Source organism: Triturus cristatus, chromosome 6 (genome assembly GCF_964204655.1).
Source record: "Triturus cristatus chromosome 6, aTriCri1.1, whole genome shotgun sequence".
In the NCBI taxonomy this organism is placed as follows: Eukaryota; Metazoa; Chordata; class Amphibia; order Caudata; family Salamandridae; genus Triturus; species Triturus cristatus.
In genome coordinates, this window is record NC_140589.1 from 581,425,791 (window position 1) to 581,453,273 (window position 27,483).

The following is a 27,483-nucleotide window of genomic DNA, read 5'->3' on the forward strand; positions in this document are numbered from 1 at the left end:
AATCAAAAGCTGCCTTTAAATCAATAAAAGCAATATATAAATTTCGTTTTTTTAAGACAGCCCGCTCCGCAAGTAAAGTAAGTGCCAACAAGTTGGTAGTGGTAGATTGGCCCTTCAGAAAACCAGTTTGATTAAGGGGAATGATGCTTTCTCGCGTGACCCATTTTTCCAATTCTCTCAACAAACTTGAGGCAAAAACCTTATCATCAACATCAGTTAATGAAATTAACCCGTAGTTATCGGGATTATCAACCGGACCACTTTTATAAATTGTCTGCAGTATGCTACCTTACCATAATGATGTCACAATTTCCAATGTCAATACTTCATTATACAATTTGTGTACGGTTCCAGCCCACATGTTATTATTGGCACAGAACAAGGCATTAGGCAACCTGTTAGGACCAGGATCAAAATTTGTACGAAGCCCACATAGAAGAGTTATTATTTCATTATAACCTATACATTCTAAATTAATACTGAAATCAAAACTAGAATCACACATACCACTCTCCATTTCAATCATTGATGTACTATTTTTCCCATAACCAAAACACATATCTGGTTGATTTACAGCTTGATCCACCGTGCCATACACATTAATAATAAAAGTTGCCCAACTGTTTCCGATATATTTACACAGAATGCCCTGCTGCTACCCTTTCAAGCTCGTTAATTACTGCCCAAAACCTTTTTGCATTATTTTGTTTGGAGGCAGATAATAAGCTGTTCCAAAGACCTGTTTGATCATTAGATTTAGCATTCCAAATTTCTTGTTTATAGACGTTTCTAAGTACCTTCATATTATCCTTATAGACAGGATAGGATTGATGGAATCTGTGGGAGTAAGCCTCCCATATGGCTCTATTAAGTGATTTTTTAACTTAAATAGCCTAGAAGTGAACCATATGTTCAAAGTTTTTAATAGATTATTTGGTTTCATGTGCTATTGAACTACGCATTTCCCCACTAGGGATGTTGTTATGTAGTTCCATTTGTTGATCATATTGTCATCCCCCAACTCTCACTGATCACCATCCTTTATTAATATTTTAGCATGTTAATTCCTCTTGTTTATCCATATGCCAAACTAACCTCTTCAGATTATATGAAGGGTGGGCCATGTTGGGAAGCTCATTTGGTCTAGGATTGCACTTCACTAAAGAATTTAATGTTACTATCTGAGGATTATGATGACTTTGGAGTCGGGGATTACCGTATATTAGGACAATTTTTATTTTAAGTTTTCTGAAATAAACGTATAGTCAATAATTGATCCTTGTTTTGAATTTTTAAATGATAGAATGAGCCTTGATTTTTCTTTTAACAAATTAAACCCAGCCTGGAACAATATTTACAACACTCTTTTGCAATTCTGTTAGTATTGCCATTTACTGAATGAAACGAACTCAAGTGCAAATTAAAATCACCAGAGACTATAAAGCTAGCTTCAGGGTGCGGGATTATTAATGTACTGAAGACATCCCGCAAGACATACAGCTGCATAGTTTTATTTTTCCTAGCACTTAGATATACATTAAGTATAATTAGACTAAATTCTATATATTATGTAACACAAGGCATTGTAGCCAATCCAAATCGAAATCCACTGCTTCCGCTGCTAATTTTAGGTCGGCCGCAATACAGCACGAAAGCTAATTCGCACGGCCCGGTGACTATACTCATTGAACCCAAGCAGGGGTGTTGTTTGTTCTCTCCATGTTTCTGGAAATAATACAATTATGAAAGAATTTAGAAATAATATTGGATCTGGGTCAGACAGTAGATGGATCAGCCCATGAACATTCCATGAGCATATTCGTAATTGCACAGCTTTCTCATCTGTAGCTAAAAACATTAAATTTCCATCTCCTCGGTGCACATTCGCAAGAGTAGCTGGAAGCCAGTACCAATCCTCCACTCGCACATTATTTTTAGGTAACCAATCGCAGATATGACCCCCTGTTTGCGAGTTGGTATTCAGCAGGCCTGTACTGCAAGATTGATTCGCTGTTGGACCTGTTGCACCTCTAAGTACTGGATTTAACTTATTACTTTCAGCCATTATTCTTTCCTTTTCCACCCTAGGGGCCAATATCTCTAGGATCGGGGATATTCTAAAGCGGTCCAGTTCTCAACCTTAATAACACATTCCATAAAATACAAACTTGAATCTAAGATTTTGGTCACAAATTAATTTGAGATCCAAGTTGTTATAGTGGACTCACAAAGAGAGTTTGGTTGTATTTGTTTGAACTGCACCAAAAACAGATCCGCGGTTTTATTAGATGATAATTCAGGAATGGTTGAGAATATTTTCAGAATTAAACTCTGATTAAGACTGTCATGAGTACCCCAAGATTCATATAGGGGATGCAGTACTAATTTCCCCTGATTATGGGTACTATTATTCTGTTTACAGCATAGAGAACGTAATGGGCCTGATTTGCAAACTGGTAACTGTGTTCCTCCAGCATCACCAAGACTATAGAGGAGGGTCTGGGGTTAAGATCAGTGCAGATTGTTCCTCAAAATCATGAAAAATTGTTCCTGGAGTTTTTATAACTAAGGCAAACAAATTATAATATCAAATTCAGCAGTCATTGATATTTCTTATATATATTTGTATTATTGCATTTACAAAAACATTAAAAAAACAACAGGCACAAATGCAGCATAGATGTATATAGGAGTTTTCTTAGCATAGCAGAAAACATATCAAAGATTCGGTGCATGCCCGACCGCAGTCAATCTTAATTAGTTTTAAACATGTTCACCCACCACTGACCAGATCTTAGTTTGCATCAGTATCTAAGTCATACTATAATATACCCTTACTTTGTGTCCACACCTCATAGCAAGTTGGCTCCCAAATGTCCATCTTATTCTATACTAGTGGCGAGCTCCCTAGTAAGGCCATGTGGTTTGTTTAGTGAATTTTTATTTCAGTCCTCTATTATTCTTCCATTTGTTATTCCCACCAACATTATGTGTTTCCTTTTCATGGGGGCCTGGTGCCGGGTAGGTCCAACAAGACCTGCATCTATCCAGTGCACCACCAGTGTATTGTCTCTCCTAACATTTTGCATCTGAGACTCATCCGTTGCTTCCCATTCCATTCCATCGCGGATCCAAGCCTCTGCAGGAGGTGCTTTTAGACTTTATTTTCCAATTCATAATATTTCAAAACACTGATTGTCTGCTTAATGTTTTGGATTTACACATCAAGTTCATGTTTATTTATTTTTAATCCTCAGTGAATTTTGGGTCAGTTATTATACTTCATCGGGAGGAAAAAAAATCATTGAATACAAGACTGAAGCCAAGTTCTCCCTATGAAATGTAAATAAATAAAAATGTTCATAATGATTCCCAAAGTTAGTCTACATAATATATAATATTTAGATATAATCTCCATAAACCTTATGTTAGAAGCTGGCTGGTGTTCTGAGAAGTTGTACACTCAGCGGTCTGCTTTTCACACAATCAGAGCTTTCTTCGTCATACAACTAGCACTGTACCCTAGTATGGGCCTTCATCTGTGTTCGATTTGCCCTGCTAGAAGTTAAACATTAGGTATACACACCATAGCTAAGGAAGCTCACTGCTCACAGTGATATATAAAGCTAGCAAATCAACTTCATACTTTGTGCAACAAATATATGAATGTAAATGATCTAAAAAGGTCTTCACAAAGGGCTAATTGTATATAGAGTAAATGAAGCACACCATGTGAGGTTATCAACATTTATTAATTCATCACTATTCTTACCCAACTCATTCTTTAATCACATTTTGTAAGGATGTTCTGATTAGTATGAAAGAAAGAACCTGGGGCCAGATGTACAAAACACTGGTGTGAAAATACTGGGCGAAAAGTTCGACCAGTAGTTTTGCGACCACTGTGAAATATTGTGAACTGACATAAGTTCAAATATGTGAGTTCACAAAATTTCACAACATGGTGAGTCGCAATCTGACCTGCTTTATCAGTAATCATGAGGTAGGCCATAGCTATGCCGTTACAATGATTGTGTGTGTGAGTTTGATGATGTGGCAGCAGAGTCTAGCATATGTGGAATGAAGTAAGGTAAAGGTTGTACATCTAGCAATAACCTGGAGACTTCAGAGGGTTTATATTTCTCCCTGGGCACCTATAAGGCATGTTATGGTCCTTTTCAGTGCTTACCTTGTATGTCTCAGTGACGCAGCCTTGTGACTTATGTCACACTCTCTTCTTGGTGGTTGTGTAATGACAATGCTGTGGCAGCAGTTGCCTGTCCCAAGGCAGAGTAACTCCCTGACAAGGGTCATCCATGATGATCCAAGATGAAGAGGGCCATGTTATAAAGCATGAGGAAGAACTATAGCATACGGTATGCTTTCTCTGGGCTGACTTGTGTTTTTCAGACTCACTACACATTAATGGCAGTTTGAACACCTCAGTATCCCAGTCTATGGTGCAGTACATCTGAGGATGTGTTATAGTGTCTTCCTTTTTATGATAGTTTTTGGATTGTAGCAAACTCTCATCAGCCATGCTTTGAAGGGTGGCCATTGTTCCTTGTGGCGGAATGTAATAAGTGTTAAGTAGCTGAATTATCATTTTTGGGTCATTAGTTTTGCATGCTTGCATGTTCAACTATCCCAATAGAATGCATTTGCTGCATTTGTATATTGTGGTGTCCAGTAAAGCAGGAAAGGTACTCCATATTTAAAAGGTTTTAAATGTATTCACAACTTGCTATAGTACCTTGCAGATGTATGAATGTGATATACCAGTGATGTAGATGATTGTTATTTTCCTGCACTCCGAGGTTGGGGCTTAATTCAGATCCCTCAACAAGCTCCTGTTTGTGCAGGAATCGCAATTCCAACCAATTTGAAGTGTATCACATGGGGTAATATTATATGCGCTAATTATGGCACCACTACAATTTTCCCCATTTTAATTCAGCAGGTCACTCCACTGAAATTTACTGGGGAATAATGCTTGGTAAATATAAAGGCATCACTTATTTCTCAGTTAAACTAGGAAAAGGAGGTATTTACCAAATCTCTTACACACTCTACAGTGTCAGTATTTGCCATCTCGGTTAATCACTGAAGCCCCGTCAGACTGAGATTGGGGAACAATAGGATGGACCCAGTAGCTTAGTATTGGTGATGTGTCTAGCAGCTTTCTTTCAGCTGGCATGGCTCTGCATGTTTTTCGTTGGCCTGATGTGGTAATGCTAAGGTTTTTGATCATGTCCTTGGGGAGTCTGAATTAATGTTGAAAATCCAGCTGCATGTTTTCATGAAGTGCTGCCCCTTTCATAGCATACTTTGCTGGTGGGATTTCCTACTGGTATTGATGTCCCATGAGTATGTGCACTTATTAGAGATGCGTGTTGAGGAGGTGGGTCTCTTTTTCTAAATTCATATTATCTTAAAGGTCCATAGCATTTTATTTCCTAGGAGAATTTAGGTGGGGCTGCTTGCACTGGCATCTGTGTTATTATGTGGTCTATGAGCGTGTGTGCATGTATGCATGAGCCAATAGCTTAATTAGCAATGGTATTATTTTGGAGTGCATTAATTTAGTGGTGTAATGCTCCATTTATTTGTGTATTCCCTTCATTATAATGTTTCTTTGCATGTTGTATGGCATTTCATATGTGCTGTAATCAAAATAAGGGGGTTGTTTTCTGTTCCTCTCTGTGTCTCTTCTCCATGTTCGCCTTGCAAATTGCTTTATGGATGGCAGAAGCGTGCTATACAAATGATGATATTTATTCATTTATACATAAAGTTTTTTATAGCGCAAACTAGATCCAGTGAGGGTATCAGAGCACTTTACAAATGTTACATCAAAAACAAAAGTGAGAACTAGGAACATAGATATGAATAGCTAACATGATAACACATGTCATGTTGGTACACCATCCATGACACAACACACCTCACAACACATGAAACAATACGATTCTACTGCATACCATACCATACTATTTATTTAGAAAGTTTTATAAAGCGGGTATCAAAGCGCTGTACACATGGCGAAAACATGAATAAACTCCATACAATAGATGTCAGTATAGTGACACCACAAGGAGTACACAAACAAGATCAGGGAACTGGTAGTGGGCCACACTAGATCCATTTCTCCTAGGGTGTAAAATATTTCCTGTAACATTTAGTAAAACAAGCAAAGTGAACTTGACACAACATAATACAATAATTGACAAACCTGAAGGGTGAGGGCCCTTGGGTAAAATAACAATTAACAACCAAACCTAAAATAAATGGAGAACAATAAGTTGGGAGAAATGTCAGGTCTGTCAGCAAGGGGACATGTAAAAAAGAACACGATGATGCAGTTAATGAACACTCAGGAAAATCGATTTGGCCTGTTTCTTGAAATAGGCAGTGGAAGGATTGGCCCTCAACTCCGAAGGAAGAGAGTTCCAAAATATAGGTGCCAGTCCGGAGAAAGCACGTTTGTACGTACCTTTCTTCTTGAATTTGGGTGGTTTCAAGAGAAGTGTGGACGTACTTCTTAAGTTCCGATTGGAGCCAGAAAGAACAAGCTTGTTTGCAAGATAGGCCAGAGTGATGTAATGCAAGGCGTTATGCGTGAGGCAAGCTATTTTAAAGCGAATCCTCGCTTCAACAGACAGCTAATTAAGCTGCACAAGGTCAGGTGTAATGTGATTGAGTTTTTGGGAGCCTTTGATAAGTCTGGCCAATGCATTTAGAGTGGCTCTGAGAGGGGCCAAGCTCATTTTATGAAGCCCCGCAAGGGTCACCAGACCATATTCAAGACGTGAGATCACCAGGGATTTTACTGCAGGTTGTAAGTCTTCGGTCGGAAGGAAAGGTTTGATTTTCTTGAGGGTGTTAAGATGAAAGTTGGCACCCCTAATAGTGGCACTGATGTGAGCTTGCATGTTAAGTTGTTTGTCTGAGGTAATGCCTAACGATTTAGCAGAATCAACCACGAGAGGGGTGCATTTAAGAACTGTGAGTTGCTTTAGCCAGTCCATGGTCGGTGCAGAGTGATTGTGGGGGGCAATAAGCAGGAATTCAGTTTTGAGGTTGTTCATCAACAGATGGTTCTGGGCTAACTATTGTTGAGTTTGCGAAAGAACTTCATTTAGAATTTTAATGTCATCTAGAGATGAGATCTTGAAGTAAAGTTGCGTGTCTTCCGCATACATGTGGTAAAGAATGGTAGACTGGTTCAGAATGACAGTAAGAGGTTCCATAAAGAGGTTGAAGAGTGTGGGCGAGAGTGCGGATCCTTGCGAAACTCCAATCCTGACCTGGGTACAGGAAGCAAGGGACTGCTTGAGTTTAATCCTTTGAGTGCGGTTGTGTAAGAAAGAGGTAAACCACTTTAGGACCGGTCCTGCTAAACCCATCCTCCGTTGTAGAAGATTAATCAAGGTTTCATGTTTGATGGTGTCGAAAGCAGAAGACAGGTCCAGAAGGATTAGAAGACCAGGGACATTCTGATCCAGGGATTTCAGTGGTGCACAATGCGCGTTAGAGCAGTTTCCGTACTATGCCCTGCTCTGAAACCGGATTGATAGAGATCCAGTAGTTGAAATTTCTCTATATGGTTGCAGAGTTGCTTGTTGACACATTTCTCAAGAAGTTTAGCTAACGTCATGATGTTAGTGATAGGTCTGAAGTTGTTGGGATCAGATAAATCTGAGTTGGGCTTCTTGGGGATGGGAATGACTTGTCCAATTTTGAGGCAATCAGGGATGCTCCCCTGCAGAAGGGATTCATGAATCCGCGACCAAAGAGGTAGAATGGCCAAGCTGAGATCTTTTAAAAAGTTTGCAGGAAGAGGATCATTGAAGTGATTGGCCGGTTTTAGAGTTGCCATCTCGTGGAGTAATTCTGTGTGATCTGGCAGGATAAAGGAATTCCAAGAGGCGTCATTTTTGGGAGCACATCTGAGAGAAAAGGAGACCGCTGAGGGGACCCCCAGCTCCTCTGGGGATAAGGTGAGGATTAGGGGCAGCACCACTATACTATACCATACCATGGCACGCCATACCCATTCGAAATCACATAATGAAATAACATTGTATCACACCATATCTTTCCTCGCCATGCAGTGATATATTATTTTACACTATATCACCCAGTACAAAACTGCTCAAATCCACTCAATAGCAACATTTGCCACATCACACCACATTATTCAACAAAATTCATCATTCTGCACAACGCTAAACTACAGTGTAAAATACAGACACAAACTGTACATCACCTAGTAACCTTGCTATGCCACACTCCAGGTTTCCTAACATCTCACAATCAGAACCCTAGATCTTGTCAGATCATCCAAGGAAACATCATTTCCATCACACTGTAGTGAATGATGCCAGATTACACTAACATGTTACACAGTAGAATATGGTGACACAGCACAACATGGTTTAGGTTATAGATGCTTGGCACAGGAGCCATGTGCTGTTGTGCTCCAAATATGAGGTATCCTGTTTAATGTACTCACTAACAGGGGCTCTCTATGATTTTGTGTTGATCAAAAGATGCAAGGGGCATATATAAATTTACCTGTATCCTCATGTATTCAATCTTTTCAATGCCAACACGTGTTTCTGTTAAATAGTGTAAGACAAAGCAGTAAGCATGAAGTACATTACCGTCTGTGATCATATTAACCAAATACAAAAATGTGAGTACAGTTTTAATAATTAAAATTCTCTACTGTATGAATCAAATAATTAAAATCCTTGCTACTAATCACCAATTTACAAAATTTATTTATTTATTTAACAGATAATGCTCTCACTTGAAATCCATTGTCAATCGACCTGCTCGCAGTATATTGAATTGACAAGAATATCAACATGTCAATATGATGTAAAGGAGGAGGGCTCTCACCCCTGCCAGTTTCTTATGTACTACTCATTATTTGCTACTTTAGGCATCAAAATGGAGCAACATGCTGCAGGAACATTCCATGCACCTTACCATAGAATACTTATGTTATGGGAACTGGCAGGCACCTCACACGCTGGTTTGCAAGTTTGCTGCGCCACGACACTGTGACACCACCCTTACCTTTAAGGCACCACAGGGAGGAGGATCTGATTTGTCCCTGTACAGCCAGAGTGTGGGCCACCATATTAGAGAGCTCGGTCCGAGTCCCCCGCAACGCTCGCTTCCACCTCATTCAGTACTATATTGTATAAACAATATAGTACTGAAAATGAGTGGGCCCACTGGGCACTGGTACCCACAACTTGATCGGGTAACCCGCCACGTCCCCTTATAGGACGCCTGTTTAACTTTAGGGACCGGGATGTTATATTACAACATGCAAGCATGCATGACCCCCCTCAGTTTGAGGGGCATTCGATCTTAATCTTCCCAGACTACACCTCAAACGTTAAAATACAAAGAAAGACATTCACGAAGGTCAAGAAATGTCTGAAAGACCTTAACTTGAGGTATAGTTTGTTGTTTCTTGCAAAAGTGAGAGTGGTCTACAAGAGGGAAGTCCTTTTTTTCTTCACTACAAAGGAAGCAAACAAATGGCTGGACACACCATTTGGGGGCCGATCCAGGAGTTGGCAGGAAAGAACATGGCAGTCATGAGCACATCAAGACATTCAGCTTGTCTGAAAAAATTTACAAAATGAACAATGGATTGTGATCTTTAACTTGACAGGACAAGTTATGGTTTGTCCGAATGGCACCCTGATGGACACAGGTGGGCTACCGGGATCTCGGGACTCATTTCAGCAACTTAGAAGTGACCTAGGCAGAGACAGTACCATCATGAGTCCCTCCTAAACAACATATATGAAACTGTGAGTACTGTTCTGCTGCAAGAGGGAGTCCCTGATGGAAGACTGCGGTGAGATTGAGAGAGGGGATCCTGTTGCCCTGGATGTACCTGCAGCTGATGGTACTTACTTGTTTAATACGGGGAGGGGGCCCTGTATAATATTTCTTTAACGTCTGAGCAATAATATTGTTACAGATAGAGCATGATATTATGTTAAAAGCTGTAGATTGATTGTGTACAACATGTTACTAATGAGTCAGCAGGAGCAATAGGGCAGAGAGAGGTCCAGGCACAAGAGGCGCTGCTTGAGATCTTCTGCCTCATGGAGCACCCTAGGCTTCGGCCTCTAGCACAGCTTGAAGTTATTGTATTAAGAGTTTGAGTTGAGTGTTCTCATGCAGTGTGGGTATGGGTTGGGAGATGCCAGTGTAAGGCCTGCCCAGTTTTAGACAGAGCAAGTTTGTATTACTGCCCAAGGGGTTGGGGTGTTGGGGGGAGTTTTGTTCCTAAGTTTTTCCAAGTTTGGGGACTTAAATGCTGCTCTCTGTTGAAAATCTGGTACCTACACTTGGGGAGCCCACTGAGATCATTGAGCATCGGTCCATACTGGAGGTTTGAATGGTTATTGGATCTGGTATGGCATGATAATGGCAGATGATGTGTTTAAAATTATGACAAAGGTCTGGCCCAGTTGGAAAAAGGCAATAGAGTGCAGGCCTATCTGAGGTGCTACCACGACTCCATTGCTCTTTTGCAAGAAACCATTTTTGGGGATACTGTATGCATGCCACCTCATACTCCGGGTACACACGCGGAGTCTTGATAGGGGTTGCCCTGGGGATACCCTTCCATCATAGAAAGAATGTGATAGGTCCAGAGGGACGCTATGTGCTTAGGTGGGCATGACATATGACTGGTGATTATTTATGCTCCTAACAATGACTGGGCGGTCTACTGTCAGGGAGCAGAGGTGGCTGCTGTGCCATATCTAGCAACTGACACTATTTAGCAAAGGATTGTAACTATGTTCTTAATGGGTCCCTTCACCGCGCACCACCAAAAGCTCACACCAAACCAAACATGACAAGGACGCTAGGTGACATGATGCGTGGCCTAGGCTTCATTGACTTGTGGAGGGATCTGCACCCTGACACTAGGACATACTCCTGTTACACACCTGCAACTGGGATATATAGCCAACTGTACTATTGTCTTATATCATCTAAGCTGGCACAGGATGTGAAGGACATCTCCTATTTAGCTCACTAGTTGCCTGATCACTCCGCGGTACTGATGAGTTTGCCAAAGGGAGTCCTGCTCTGGCGGCGCGGGCGAAAGCCCTTACGGACCCCCAATATTAAGCAGAAATCAGGGAGGCGCTATCACACTACTTTGCCGAAAACTGGGGAAGCGTGGCAAGCAGGGCTCTTGACTCGGAGGTGATGAAGGTGATCATTAGAGAAGTGTGTCTCAAGACCTCCTATGGTGTCAAAAAACAAGGAAAGCGGGACCTAAACTGCCGTGAATCTCGTTTGGGAGAGCTGGAAAGGGAACTTTCAGCCCAGCCCTCCAAACTTGCGGAATGAAGACAGATGTGTAAAGACCTGTGAGATGACTGGAGGGGGATAAAACAGGAGCGATGCTATCCCATTTGATGCGGCATCAGGAGGGACATGAGCCGGTGCTGGGGCTTTGGAGTGATAAGGAGACCTTGGTCACCTCTCAGAGGCCTCCTCCTATATGCTGATATCGCTTTAAACTGTAGATATAAATATCCTTAGTGGTGTATTGGCTGCACGATTGCTACCACATCTTCCAATATTTGTACATGCTGACCAATGTGGCTTTATACTGAAGAGAAGCACTATCCATAACCTTCGGTGCTTGTCAAATCATTCTACATGCCAGGAGGAGGGCAATTTTAGCCTGCCTTTTTAGACATCAAACAAGTGCTCGACTCCATAGACTAGGATTACCTCTAGCGGGTTTTAGGTAAGATGGGCCTTGACCTACTCTACATAGCCTGGATCAAACTGACTCGGGAGCCAGAGTACGCATGGGAGGGGTGGTGTCCAGCAAATTCTAGCTATATAGGAGCGCTTGTCAGGGTTGCCCCATGTCACCCCTCCTGTTTGCGTTAGCCATGGAACCAATGGTGGTACTGACTCAGCATACACTAAGGCCTTGGGGGATTAAAGTGGGTGATATCCTTATATGCAGACGATATCCTAGTGTACTTGTGGAGCCCGGAGTACTCAGCCCCCATACTTCTGAATGCCCTGCGAATGTTTGGAGAAGCCTCAGGTCTGTATGTTAGCATAAACAAATCCCAGCTATTTCCATTTTGATGTCTGGCTGGTACCCCAACTGAGGTCCTCCTACTGCTAGGACTACGATGGAGGTCCTAGGGGATACATTATATGGTAGTCAGAAGGGCTCACACAGACCGGACCTTTCTGGAACTTAACTTTGGTAAAGTCTTGGAGGGTCACCAAGCCTCGGTCCACGTCTGGAGGGACCTTTCCTTATCATTGATGGGCAAGGCCACGATTGTGAAGATGGTGCTGCTCACGGGAGTTGCTTGTCTGAACTGCAGGGCACACACTTTGGAATCCCCACCATTGTGTTACAGAATTAGACCTCTTACTTGTTGACCTCATGTGGCCCAACAAGAGGAAACAAATTAGCCTACCCATGCTCAAGCAAACCTGGGAGTGAGGAGGACTTGAATTACCTAAAATAGAACTTTATTATATGGCAGCACATCTACAACATGCGGTCCACTGGTTTGACCCAGTGGACAGCAGGGAAAAAGTAAGTATGTGCTGTAAACTCCGCTCACTGAGTTTGCGGAGTTTTTTGCGGTGCGTGTTACGCAGAGCTCACGGAGTTCCAGAGAACTCCACTCGGCGAAGTGGATTTTTTTTCCTCGCTCGCACTTGGCAACATCAAGTTTGTGAGCACAAGTGAGGAAAATCCACCTCCTGGCGAGATTTTCCCTTGTTCGCGATCGTCAACGCTAAGTTGGCAAGTGCGAGCATGGGAAATCAATCTCCAGTCGGATTTCTCATTGTGAGTGGCCGCGTATGCACGTGACCGCTCGTGTAAAGTAAAAAATCTAGTTGAGCGGCAGAAAGGAAGCAGTGTCCGCTTGCGCTGTGCATGGTGCCATTCGCGATGATTGCACGTTGCGGGCAAACACCCTGCACTGAAAATCACCGCAAACAGCATTTATCTAACGCACTCCGTCACTTGCGTAGCTCCGCATAGCACAGCGGAGTGTTTTTTGCACTTTGTGAACTCTGCCCAGGCTGAAAGAAAAAGGTTTTGAGAGGCTTCTACAGGGGCCAGCCGCTCCCTGCCCTGTTCATGAGCCGGGTGCGAGTGCCATCAGACATGTCATGTATAGTACGACATGTATGTTGAATATGGGAAGTGGCTGTAAAAAGGGGGTTTTGGCGTGCTCCATATGCAAGGTATATGCCAATATGGAATCTGAAACTGTTTGCACAAATTGTGGATATAATGTCAATACAGAAATGAAATGATGGAGGTTGTGATGTGCTTCGAGTTTTATACCTTGGGGGCCGATTTGTAGTTCGGGAGGATGGGATCTACTCCTTCACACTTGATACAAGGTAATACGTACAATGTGCAAAAAGTTCCACAACTGCCATGGGATATGGCCTTGTTTCTCAGAGGAGCCAAAGCCCTCGACAATGTTGCTATCACTGATATACCCGGTTGGAGGGCATAGAATGATGTCACACATTTACCGGGCACTATGAGATGACCTGCCGAAAATAATACCAAAGGCTCGTGCCAGGTGGGAGGAAGCCTTGGGCGAACACCCCGTGCCAGGAAGTGAAAAATGGTCCATGCATGTGTACACACTGTCAGTTCCAATGCATGTTTTAAACTGATTCAATCTAATTATACGCACCAGGTGTATCTATCACCTAAAATCTTACATAATATTTATAATACGCAGACAGACAGATGTGGCCGGTGTGAGAGCCCTACAGCAGATTTTATGAATGTGATGTGGCAGTACCCATCTCTGACACAGTACTGGGTTAGTATATTAGGGAGGTACAATAAGGCCACTGAGTCGGGCCTGCAACCCACACCACATATGGTTCTGTTGGGCCTGATACCCACCCTGGAGAACAAGAAACTGAGAAGGACATTTCTTCTACTGAACTTCTTGCTTGCAAAACATTGTATTGTAATTAAATGGATGTGGGCTATTCCCCCTGGGCACTCAGACTGGCTCCGTGATATGCCAGTATGGGCCGTGGCAGAAGAAATGCAGATGAAACATGTTTGGTGGTATCAAAAAGTAGGAGATCTGGCAGCATGGAAGGCAATGCTGGCTGGTGTACGTGAAACCAAAAGGACCCGGTGTGAATGCTGAGGGGACGACGAGAGGGGAACAAGCTCCTTAACCTAGAGTGAGTTAGTTGGGGGGCAGGTGGAGCAAGAAGGCCTATTGGAGACCCTGTTGGGGTTGAGCACAGGGTAAACTGGAGAATAGATATGTATATAAACTATTTTAGGATTGCGGTTCTCCCATCGGTGGGCCCGAATGAACTGTTCACAGTTACGGGGTGGACCACAGGGCTCAGGATATCTGTTTTGTTTCATCAATAATCTGCACCGTTTTATATTTTATCAGGGCATGATGGGAGCAGAAAAGAAGGGAGGGGGAGGGAAGATGGGAAGTTGTTACTATTGATGCCTTTCTTTTTCTGATTTTAATAAATGTGGAATATGCTTCAAATACAAAAAAACAACCCTCCCTTGGTCAAGTAAGCTCCAGTAGGTGTGTGTGTGTCTTAGGCCTGAAGTGGGAGACTTTTGATAATGAATTGTGACGAAGCGGAGGCGGCCCGACTAGTTTCTGGTGCAGCCTTCGGTCCTGCCTGAATCTAGCTAGATCCAGGCAGTTCCAGGCAGTTCCAGCTTCAGAGACCTAGTGGGAAAAATCCTGTGAGCACGGTGCCACTTCCTCCTTCTGGTGGTTATACACCAGCCACCAACTACGTAAGCCAGGACTACAGGTTTATTTAGGAGTCAGGAGGTAAGGATGCTATTTGCTTACCCCTGTTGCTCCGTACTATCTACAAATTGTACAACTCAGAACCAGTTATCTCTAGCCCTCAGCTCTCTAAGCCTTAGAGTCCCAAAGTGCCCCCTACGCACCAGGGGGCAAATTATGAAGACAGGCGATAAAATTATCCCCGCTTTAGTGGCAGAAAACTGCCGCTAAAACGGCGATAATGAGCTTGATGATATGCTCTATGGAATTCCAATTGAAGCTCAGGTTAGATGTCCTTCACATCTAACATGGGCTTCAATTGGAATTCCATAGAGCATATTATCAAGCCCATTATCGCCGTTTTAGCAGCAGTCTTCTACTGCCAAAGCGGCGATAATTTTATCGCCTGTCTTGATAATATGCCCCCTAGTGAGTCCTGGCCCTCCTTTGGCACGGGTGCTGGAAGCGCAGGGAGAAGCTAGCTCCAACAAGCTCCTTCAGTGCCCTAGGTCAGGGGCTGTGGAAGAGAAAGTCCGTGGAGTGTGCGGTGCAAGGAAAAGTGTAAGGAAAGAGAGGGGCGGGGCTGAGAGTTGTAGCACCACAAAGGAAGTGCGATTAGTAAGGGCAGGCTAAGAGCTAAGCAGGGTAGCCCGTCTCAGCAGACTAAGTGGTTTTCCAAAAAGTACATTATTACTGGCTTCGTAATGCACTCAGGGAGAACAAGAGGAGCCCTAAGAGCCACACGGAGGAAACCGATGCAGCCTAATGGGCCAAATTTAACTGAAGTCCCTCATGGGGGAGCGGAGGTGGTAAAAGGATTAGGGGAACTAGAAGAAGAAAAGCTATCTTTTGCTCACTTAGAAGGTTCAGCTTCCACTCATAATCATCAAGAAAACTGCAAACGAAAATAGATATTTTAAAGAACACGGATGACACTCTATTTACATTTCATAAGGAAGTACAAATAAGCAGTCTTCAGAGCCCAATTCAATAGCTCCTATTAGACGCACCCATCTCAGCCCTCAACATAGCTCCCAACATTCAGAAGATATCTTTAGAACTGGCTTCCACAGAGAGAACTAAAACTAAAAAGGGTGCCTTACAGTGGGAGTCTTAGACTATAAAAAGTATCCAAGCACAAGACTCCAGGAGCTATAGGGGGCTATGAGAGTCATTGAAAGAACTGAAAAAGGCTGAGGTTGGTACATCAAAAGCAACGCCTAAAAGTAGTAAGGATCCAAGCGTAGTCTCCGCAATGGGCAAGGATATCCAAGTTGCTGTTGAGGTGCATCATCCCTTCGACCAATACCCTATTAGTCCTACGTACAAAAAAAACAGCCTGGTTGGGAAGTCCCTCCCCAGGGGGGCAGACCTGGAATCAGATAGGGCTGATCTCTAACAGTCCAGGATATCGCTACAACAATTTTGGCTAATGAAGCCCAATGAGACATGGTCTTCTTATCACCTCTGGGGGATCCCCAGGTGGAAGACGCAGCATTAGCGTCTTCCACCAATGTTGTGTTATGGCTGGTACTCCCTTATTGGTCTCCCCTGTCAATTCCATACAGGCTGATACTCTATGCAATTAAACTCCAAATCAAAAGGGAAAAGAAAGTAATACATGGGAGATTTTGCTACACTCATTTCAATCAGTAGTTAATGCCCGAATGTATCACTCAAATAAGCTTGATGTATAGGTGGGCCTTCTAAACACTTTGGCTTTATCCACTTCTGCAATTGACTCAAAAATCAGAGCACTCATTACACTCAATCAGGGGGCACAATCTGATGTCCAGTGTGTCTCTTTCTGTAGCCCAGTTTTAGAGAAACTTTGATCACTTACAGGAATGTTACATTCAGTGCTCACAGAGATTCAGTGGTAGTTAAAAAACAGCACTGGCGCATCGGCATTGCCAACGTGATCTAATTCTGACAGCCTGTTCATTAATGGCAAAGTCCTCCTCAGAAAGTCACCTGAAGTTTGTAAGCGTATTGGGGAGACAACTGATGCAAATCTGGAACAGCAGAGTAGTGGAACTGAGAGGTCATTAATAAGTAAGCATTCCATCAACTCCGCCCACTGTGCGTTCCCCTCTCCTCTCCTAATTGTCTCTATTAACCCAAAAAGAAGTGATCCAATGCAACATACAGAGACAATGTGTGCCCCGCAAAAGGAACAGGGCCAGCTTACAAAAAGAAAACGTAAAAAAACAGGAGATCTCACCCAAAAAATCTTAAAATACACCCAGAGACTTCACGCTCCAGAGGCATGTCCTCCCTATTTTAAAAGTATCAACAAAGACAACTAAGCCAGATACAACCCCTGTAAAAAACAAGCAGGACCTGGAAAAAAACAAGAAGAATCGGAAGAGGAATCTTGTATAGCCAACAAGGGGGTGCATTTGTTGAGTACTCAGGCCAAAGCTTCCTCTTCGTGGAAGGCAAAAGATCATCTACAACATCTGGATCAAATCCAGCATCTGCCAGACTTCCCTCAGCTTGGCAAGAAGGAACAAGCTACAAGAGGGTCTGGGCAGGTGCAGCACTGGCCGGGATCAAAAAGGTCTTTTAGTAGTGAACTTTCCCTCACAAAGGATCAAGACTCTTTAGCATTACGCATTGCAAATAAGGAAATAAATACATGGGCCAATCATCCAAAATGTAGATCCAACTTATCCACCTATGACAAGCCGATTTCTTTTGTTGATGAAAAGGAAAAAATGCAAATGGGCTCCTTCTGATAGATAGTGCAGTGTCACAACAGTGTTCTCAAGTGTCAGTGAGAGAGGTAAACTTGCATCAGGCAGCTGCCTTTACAACCCAGGCAAGTCTAAGAGCTACATCAACTTATATCCATTCACCAAATAACCTCTGTAAAGTGTCCTTTTTCCCAAAATACAAGTCAAGGGCTTTTTCACAAAATAAATAGAGGGACTACCTTACGAATAGTTAAACAAATCCCGTCATTACAGCATCTTGTATCAACTGCTATTCATACAGTCACCTTTTTAAATGCATCAGCATGAGGTGATGAAGAACCAATGTTGATTACCTAGGCTACAGCTTTAATAGCTGACCAAGTCTGTGCTGAAAATGAGGTGTTTGCATGCTGGGGAATGGTCATGGCACGGAAGAAAGGGGAAGCTTACCCTCGGTTTCTCCAGCTGGAAAGTTTAGGGTCTAGTGCTGAAGTAGAAAGGGAAAGAAGAGGATCTAGCTCACAGGGAGAGAGCAAAAGTTTACAAAATCCAATGAATAACAAACAATCAGTGGCAGCCTCAATCTTAAAACGAGCAAGGAGCCAATCAACTGAATTGAGCAGAGCCACTGCAGTCACCCCAGAATGTAACAGCCTTAGCGTCCAATTTGCAAGCCAAGCTTCAAATCAAAATAGCGACTGGTCCTGGCTTCCGGGTGCTTTGTTTTCCGGTGTACACAAAAATGCATTCAACTGACAAGAAAAAGGTTCACTCATTCGCCAAATACAGGATACCATTGAGGTCTGTGTTTGGAACATTGAGGGGCTTCCCTGGAAGAAAGACGATAAGGATTTTCTAATCTTTATTAGGAGATTCTACATAGTGCTCCTGCAAGAGACAAGGACCAAGAAGAAATTGATCTTCCAGCTTTATGTTACAGTAACCCAGCAATTAAATCAAAATTAATGCGGCATGCGGCAGGAGGTCTTGCCCTGTACGTATTAGCGGACTTGAACATCAGAATTGAAGCAAAAATTGATCATCCTAACATACAGGTGGTAAAGGCATGGGTCAACCACACATTTAACACAGCTCCTCTGTTGATTATAAATGTGTAAATCCATCCTCTCCCAATGAAGGTAAAAGAGACAATTGAAATTTTTCTGAGTTTTATATCGACACAATGCACATCTAATCTAGTCCAGCTGATCCTCTTGTCTGGAGATTTTAACATGAATTTACTTCAAGCTATGCCAAGGGGTGAAATAAAGGAAATAAATGACCATATTTGGCATATTCCCCCTACCCAAGCTTTCAAACAATGATCAGACTTAAGGGGGAAGCTATTGGTGAGTAACTTTGAGCATTTGGGTCTCAGAGTGCTGAATGGTAGGGTGTCTCCGGACATACCTACTCAGGCATCTCATCACTCTGTAAATTCCCGGGCTGTGATTGACTACTCCATAGTATCTCTGTCTCTATACCATGCGGTCATATTCTTCAGGCTGGGCAATAGATTGGAAAGTGGCCACTAGCTGCAAATGATGAGTTTGAACTTAAATATTTCATTGCATGAAAAAAGGGCACCTGAATAGGCCACGTCATGATGTCCAACTGTAAAAAACTACAGCGGTCGGTAACTCATATTGAGGAGATCAAACTTCAAGCGAGAGAGCTACGGGAAAAACTATATGATGCAAACCAAAATCTTCTGGGCCATTGAGATCAATTCTCAATGATTTTAATAGAGGAATATGCTGGCCATCAAACAGGCATACTGACAAAGCCATCCACTTTTACAAGAAATATTAATTCAAAATTATAATCGCAAAAAACAATTTGAATCGCACGTTAAGGACATTAAGACACAACCCGAACGCAAGAGTCCGGAGAGAGTTCTTACCTAAGTTAAGGTCATTATACAATAAAGAGGTATGGCTGCAAACAAAAACAGAATTAGACCAATACTGATGCAAAATCCTCTACGCTTCTAAACGCCAAGACCCAAGAGAATTCTGGAAATTAGTTAATCAATCAACCAGCTGGAAATCCCAAGGCCTGTCATCAAACATCTCAGAGGAAATGTGGAGCAAACACTTGGGTGCCATGTACGGGGCCACAGGCTCAGCAATTGGAACTTTAAAATCTATTCCCAATATTAAGACCTGGGAATTCCCTCGCTTGGTAATCGAATCTAGAACGGTGGAAAAAATCATCAGCAATAGTTGCAGGTCTGGGGCCCCAGGCCCAAACGACATCCCTCGAGCCCTTTACAAACATAAACAGCAATAATGGGTAGAGATCTTAACCAATTTTTTTAATTACACTCTTTTTAGCCAACAAATCCCTGACAATTGGAGGTGATCAATATTGGCTCCTACTCATAAGGCCAGCCCACCTGCAGATCCTGCTAAGTATCGGTAGAAAGCCCTTATGGACTGTGAGTCCAAGTTCTTCGCCAAATGCCTGTTGCCTGAGCTTACGGCTTGAGTGGAATCTAAAAATCTGTTGCCCAGAAATCAGACCGGGTTCATCAAATGCCTTGGCACATCCATCCATACTCAGATGTTGGCCCTTATAATAGAACAAGCAAGGCGGCATTCAATTAACCTTCATTTGTGTTTAGTGCAGAGGAACATTCTCTGAGGTAAAATGTTAAATTGGAGTATTTTGTCTACTCTTCTCAGTGCAATTCAGCTACTGTATACTGATACATGGTCTAGAGTTATGCTGGGTAAGGGCGAGCAATTTAAAATTCCAACAACAAATGGTCTAAAACAAGGCTGCATCTTGGCCCCACCCTTGTTCAATTTGTACCTTGCCGATATTACCCCCGGCCTGAACAGAATCAACTCACATTCCCCATCAGTGGCTTTAATGTTTCCCATCTCTTGAACCCAAATACATTCTCTTATTTAGTTACACCAAGGTGGGACTTCAGAGGCTAATTAGCGAAACTGCCCACTACGCCTCAAATCAAGGGTTAAAAGTTAATTTAAATAAAACAAAAACCATACTGGTGACACAGGGTATAATAAAACGACAATATATAGAAGGCCTAAGGTTAGAGTCAGTACTAGAGTACAAATATCTGGTGGTTAAATTTGATGCAAGAGGCTCATTCAAGATTGACTGTGTTGAGATGCAAAGAAGGAACAACGCATTAACTGTAGCATTCAACTCACTCCAGAACACCCTAAGAGGCTTGTCCCTTAAACCACTATTACAAATCATGGCAGCTAAACACGCCCCATCTCTAACAAATGGCATGGAGATTCTGAGAGGCAAAGTCGATAATTTAATAGACAAGCTCATTGTAGGGACCTATGTCACTTATTTAATCTCCCAAAACAGGCCTCACCTGCACAAATTCGATTTGAGTTTGGCCTTGGGAGACAATATTTATACAGTCTCAGGCATTCTTGAAATTCTGTTGTAAACTAAAAAAAAGGCAACAACTGATGACAATTGTATGGCAGGCTATCTGCGACCCTAGAAATACGGTAGCCCCTGAATATTTTAAACTGGCTATGACGACTTTTAGCACAGGACAATTATGGGTTCTGCCCCTCTCACGTGTCGCTTTTAATAGAGCGATTAACCGGACCAGCAAAAAGATCCCATGCTTGGATGGTAATTGCATCATACAGCCAATTAAAACCCTAGAATTATCTGGGGTGTTTGAGTGGTCTAAAAGCAAAGCTAAAGCTTATGAGTCTGCCAAAAGTGCTGCAAACACTCATCACCTATGTTTGTAATCAGTTGTCCCAAAAAACATTTGTGCACAGGACACCAAATAAATTAATTATTTGGCATTCTGCGTCAACCAGATATCATGTTGATGCAGCATCCACTTTAACTAAGTACTGTGCATAAATTACTCCTTGCTTAGTAAAGGTTTCAGAGGAACTGTTGCATCGTACTCAGTTGATATTGCGCAGCTAATCTTGTTTTGACTAAAAAAAACGATTTAATAAGCAACTGAATCCAAAAACTCACAAATTTATAGTGATATGTTATTAAAATTCTGCAATTGATGTGGACGGATTTAGAATGTCACTGATGATTCCCATAAGCAGGAGGAATCTCTGCCTAAACCTGGTAACTGCGCAGAGCTTGAGATTTCCATAATTTTTGCATAGCTCTAAACTTGTGAGCTTTTGGTTCTGATTTATATTGGCTTCCCCTTTGTGTCTGTACAAAGCTCTGCTTCTCCCCCAAACACTAAAGAGAGTAAAAGATTTGTAAGGAATTACTTTTTGAGGTGAGCAGATTTAGAGTGTTGTTGGTGTTGAAGAAGTGCTCCACAAACAGTAGCAATTTAAGAAAACAGCAGGTCCTGTGGAATGGTATACACATAGATAGGTGCTACGGTGCGCAATCGCAATACAGGGGTAAAGGTGATGTCAGAAAGAAAGAGCCATATACACCAATGGTCTCATTGAACACATAGGTATGTATTTAACAAATATAGAAAAATAGGCAGTTATGCTAAGTGTCCCAAGTGATATATGAACCTAAAAATATGTGACACAGTATGCAACAATATTTATAAGGTTTCAAAGATTCCTTATATAGAAAACAACCATTCCTGAATTTATACACAATATACAGCTACTTTATACCATAATAAGTGCTGAATCAGTGGGTCGCTTTCATCATTACTGTCGATGGCGTTTCAACCCTTTCTAGAGTGTAGGGTCTCATCAGGACCTATGATTATAGGGACATCTGAGAAAAGAAGAATAGTGTAGGGTTAGCATATGGCCCATTTAACGGCACAATTGCGATAAAAATGGCCGGTAAAGGCCAGAAAATGGAGTCAGGGTCCCTGAATTTTCAATTGCTCAGCTGAATGAAGAGCGAGTGTGCCAAACGTGATGAATAGTGAAGATAAAGTACTCACAAGGGAACCCGCCTGTCTCTGGTGTTGTGAGGAATAGAGAGAAGAAGGATAAAAAACAAGGTTAGAAAAAACGGAGGCAAAGGATGTCTCATGTCAAAGGGCTCTTAAATTAAGGTAATGCTGGTGTAGCGCAAAAAGTACACTTACCCCGAATGAGGGTGTGGGCTGGCAATCAAGGATAATGAAGGTTGATATAGCTGATGCACGGCTTTTCTGGGCCTGCTGTCGGTGTTGGAACTCTGGGGAAAAGGTAAAGGATCAGGACTCGTGTGGAGGAGCACCCATCAGGGTTTGTTGAAATTAAGTAAAACCCTAGCGAAGATAAGCTACAGCGAAAGACTGTAATTCTTACCGGAGCGTGACGTTCAGTCCACAAGAATTGTTGTAGTGACGATGCATCTGCGGTGGGATGTCCGCTTCTCATGAAGATTCCTGTGTGCGAGGAATCAGGGTGTAAGCTGGGAGAGGACTATTTGTACATTAATAAAGGATACGTGTGCTCGAGGTGCCAGGTGTAGTATCCTGCAGTCTAGTTGTGCACTGTGACGTCGCACTGCATCCGCAGGCCAGGCGTGGCCTGCGGGGTTGAATAAAGGGAGCCGCCCGCTCGAGGGCGCGGTCTCTGTCCCACGATCTGGTGTTGGCTGATTGTCTCGGCGCCGTGCAGCAGCGCGGCCTATAATTGAGCTACCCCTGTGACCTGTCCTTAGAACTTCACACTGGCGACGAGGATGGGATCACTGAAACCCGCGCCCCACCCGCCGAGGACCCGCGACGCATCGCGGAGAAGTCCGGACGAGGAAAAAAAAATAAAAAAATCAACCGGGTGGAAGGCGGAGCGCCGAGAGTGGCGCGCACGTGCACAGGCCCCAGACGCGGCACCCGGTGAGGCAGCGCCGGCGGTAAGGAGGCGGGGAGAGTAACGTGCCCCAAAGGAAAGGCACACTAGAGAGCACAAGAGGGAAAACAAGCACAAGGCAATGCAACAGCCTGTAGTGTAAAGGAGGCTGTGAGAGACACGTGGCCACGTTAAAAGGGAAAACAACAGGAAAACAAGCATAGGGCAAACCAACACCTGTAGGCCCCAAAGGAGAGTGCAAGGGCGAAGCAGGCCCACAACACACCCCGCCAGGGAGTCAATACCACCAAGCTGCAGCAAGCCAGTGCAAGGCGGAGGGGCACACAAGAGGGTGGAGGCCACGCATCTCAAGCCGCCCCTACGTGTACTACAAGCCCAGGACCGCTAGCAAAGCGGGACAAGCCACCGGCCTCAAGGGAACAATGGGGGACAACGGGGGAGCAGCGGCCAGAGCAGTGCCTGGCCCAGGGGCCGTACCAGGTCAAGGGGCAGTGCTAGCCCGCGTTACATTCCAACATGCGGCGTCGGGAGTCTTGCCCCCATTCAGTGAGCTCGAAGACCCTGCAACAGCCTCTCCCCGGGGGAAGATCTGGATAGAGCGACTCAACAACTACTTCAGCGTGACCAGGGAGACGGACGGCACAGTGAAGAGGTCCCTACTCCTGCATTACGCGGGAGATGAGATATTTAAACTATTCAAGCACCTACCCAACACGGGTGTAGCCACAGATTACGACGCGGCGGTGGCCGCCCTCGACGCCCATTTCGACCCCCAGTTAAACCCCGATTTCGAGTGGTTTAAACTGCGCCAGGCCCGGCAGAGGGAAGGAGAATCGATGGATGTGTTCTATGCCAGACTTCGCGAGCTCGCCAGCACGTGCACAGAAGACGACCAGCCCAAAGAAATACGCGCCCAGCTCATCCAAGGGTGCCGAGATAAAACATTGAGAGGGCTCATCCTGCGCCAACCAAAAATAGCGCTCAAAGATATGCTAATACTAGCCTGGACACATGACCTGTCGGCAGCCAGGGCAAACGAAATGGACAAGGCGCTCACAAAAGCCCCGTTACGAGAAGAAAACATCAAGGTGGAATGGGCGGACGCCCTCCGAACCAAACCAAGAGGAGATTTCAACAGAAGCCAGAAGCCAGAAGAGACCAAACCAAAATGTGGGTACTGCGGGCATGAGCCACACGCCGCAAAGGACTGCCCTGCGCGGGGGAAAACGTGCGCCAATTGTGGGATTCCCAACCACTACGCTTCTGTATGCCGAAGACGCACGAGAGGCCAAGACTTCCGCAACCGGAGGCCCCCGACGAAGGCAGTACGACACCTAGCAGTGACGGATGAGCGGTCGCAAGACGGCTGGAAGGCGTAAGGAAGGAAGTATCAGGAGATGAGTGACGAATCATCAGACGAGGATGAAGGAGAAGCATACCTAATCTCATTTGCGAGGGAGCTCAAGCTACGCCGCAGACCCCAACCGACGTGCACAGTCCACGTGGCGGGAACGGAAGTGCAGGCAGTTATCGACACAGGGGCCACAGTGAACGTAATGGTCTTCAACAATACCGACGTCTAAAGCCTTGCCCTCTGGTAAAACCATCCAAGACCAGAATCTACGCATACGGAGCAGACACGCCGCTCCTGTTGAAAGGAAAAATCACTGTTCCTGTCAAGGCAGACGAGCGGGAGGTCAATACGACAATACATGTGATTGACAGAGAAGCGGACACCCTGCTAAGCAGCCATACGGCGGAAGACCTGGGGCTAATATCCTTCGCAAGGAGAGTACCAGCTCACCAGGTAGAGGAGCTGCTGGATCAATTCCCGGAGCTGTTCCAAGGCCTAGGACGTATTAAGTGCAGCCCAATCAAACTGCACATCGACGAAACTGTCATCCCCGTCCCGCTGCGACACAGGAGAGTCCCTTTCCACCTGCGGCCGCTGGTCGAGAAGGAGCTAGAGAACTTGGAAAAACAGGGGGTCATTGAAAAAGTATCCAGCCCGACGCCCTGGGTTTCACCAATGGTTATCGCAGAGAAGCCGAAACAGCCGGGGGCAATACGCCTCTGCATCGAAATGCGACTGCCAAATAAAGCCATACGAAGGGGACGACACATCACGCCAACTATGGATGATATCATCGCCGACGTGAACGGTTCGAAGTGGTTCTCGAAGATTGATCTGAACGCAGGGTATCACCAACTCCCACTGTCCAAGGAAAGCCGCTACATCACCACTTTCAGCACCCACTTAGGCCTACGACGATACAAAAGGCTCAACTTTGGAATATCATCTGCGGCAGAGGTATTCCAAAACACAATACGAGAGTTGTTATCGGGGCTACCTGGCGTGCTAAACGTAAGCAATGACATCCTCATCCATTCGGTGACGGCCGCAGAACATTAACAGCATCTCCGCAACACCCTGACGCGCCTCAAAGAGCATGGAGCGACCCTACACAAGGACAAGTGCCAGTTCTTCCAGCCGTCACTGGAGTTCTTCGGTTATGTATTCAACCAAGAAGGCATTCAGGTGGACCCCCGTAAGTCACAGGCCATCAAGGATGCACCCGCACCGACATCCCCAACAGAAGTACGCAGTTTCCTAGGAATGGCGACATACTGCGGACGATTCATCCCCGGACTCGCCACACGAGCAGAACGCCTGAGAGCCCTCACGAGGTCAGACGCCAAGTGGCAATGGGGACCAGCGGAAGAAGCAGCGTTCCAAGGAATAAAGGATGCACTGCTGGGGGAAGCCACACTCGCCTACTTTGACCCAGCCAAGAAGACGGAAGTCCTTGTGGATGCCAGCCCCGTCGGGCTGGGCGCAGTGCTGGCCCAGGAACAGGAGCCAGGGCGATGGGCAGCACTGTCGTTCGCCAGCAAATCACTCACCCAACCGAGGCCAGGTACGCACAGATTGAGCGAGAAGCGCTGGCCATCAGATGGGCCTGCAACCACTTCCATTTGTACCTCAAGGGACAACCATTTACAATGGTCACGGACCACCAACCGCTCGTGACACTCTTCAAAGGGACGGCGCCCCACCCGCCGCCGCGCATCGAGAGGTGGGCTGTCCAGCTGCAGCCATACGAAATGGAAGTCGTGTACCGGCCAGGAGCAAAGAATCCTGCGGATTTTCTATCCCGGCACCCGGCCCCGAACTACGCACAGGACACCGAACAGTATGTGCACCTTGTATCCACAGCATCATGCCCGGTGAACATGACGCTGGGAGACATTAAGGAGGCAGCCGTCGAGGACGTCGTGTACAACCGAACTCTGAAAGCAGTCCAGGAGGGGACGTGGGCGAAATATCTGCGGCAAGCCAACTCGTGGAGCCCGGACGAGCGGGAATACTCCGCGAAGATGTGGCACATAAGGCATGAACTCAGCGCCACAGGTGACGGGGTCCTACTCCGAGGACCCAGGCTGGTGATACCACGGACCCTGAGACACAAGGCGACGCAACTAGCCCACGGGGGACACCAAGGAGTCACCGGGATGAAGGCCAGAATGCGGGAGAAGGTCTGGTTCCCGGAGCTGGAAGACATGGTGGAGGAATACGTCAAGCGGTGCCCCCTATGCCAACTGACCGGAAACCCGGAGAGGCCCGCACCGGTAATCACCGAAGATGCGTGTACCACCCCGTGGTCTCAAGTAAGCATGGACTTCGGGAGCTACCCGAGAGGAAGCCACACGTTGGTCTTAATGGACGCTTATTCGAAATATCCCATAGTAGAACTAGTGGCGTCCACGGCATTTTCCCAGGTAAAGCCAGCCCTGGAGAAAGCGTTCGCCATGTTCGGATTCCCACAAGAGATCCGAAGTGATAATGGACCACCCTTCCAGGGAGCGGAATTCGCCACGTTCTTATGCCAGAGGGGAATACACCACCGGTGAATAACACCCCAGTGGCCCCAGGTCAACGGCGACGTGGAACGCTTTATGCGTACGCTGAACAAAGTGTTCCGCATTGCAGAGGTGGAACAAGTAGACCCGGAAACACGACTACACGAGTTCCTGCGGGAATACCGGAGCTCACCACACTGTACCACCCAGAGGAGCCTGTGGGCACTGATGCTCCAAGGCCCACTGAGAGACTTACTCCCTACGTCCCCAGGGTGGTCACCGCCCCCAGTAGAGACTGTG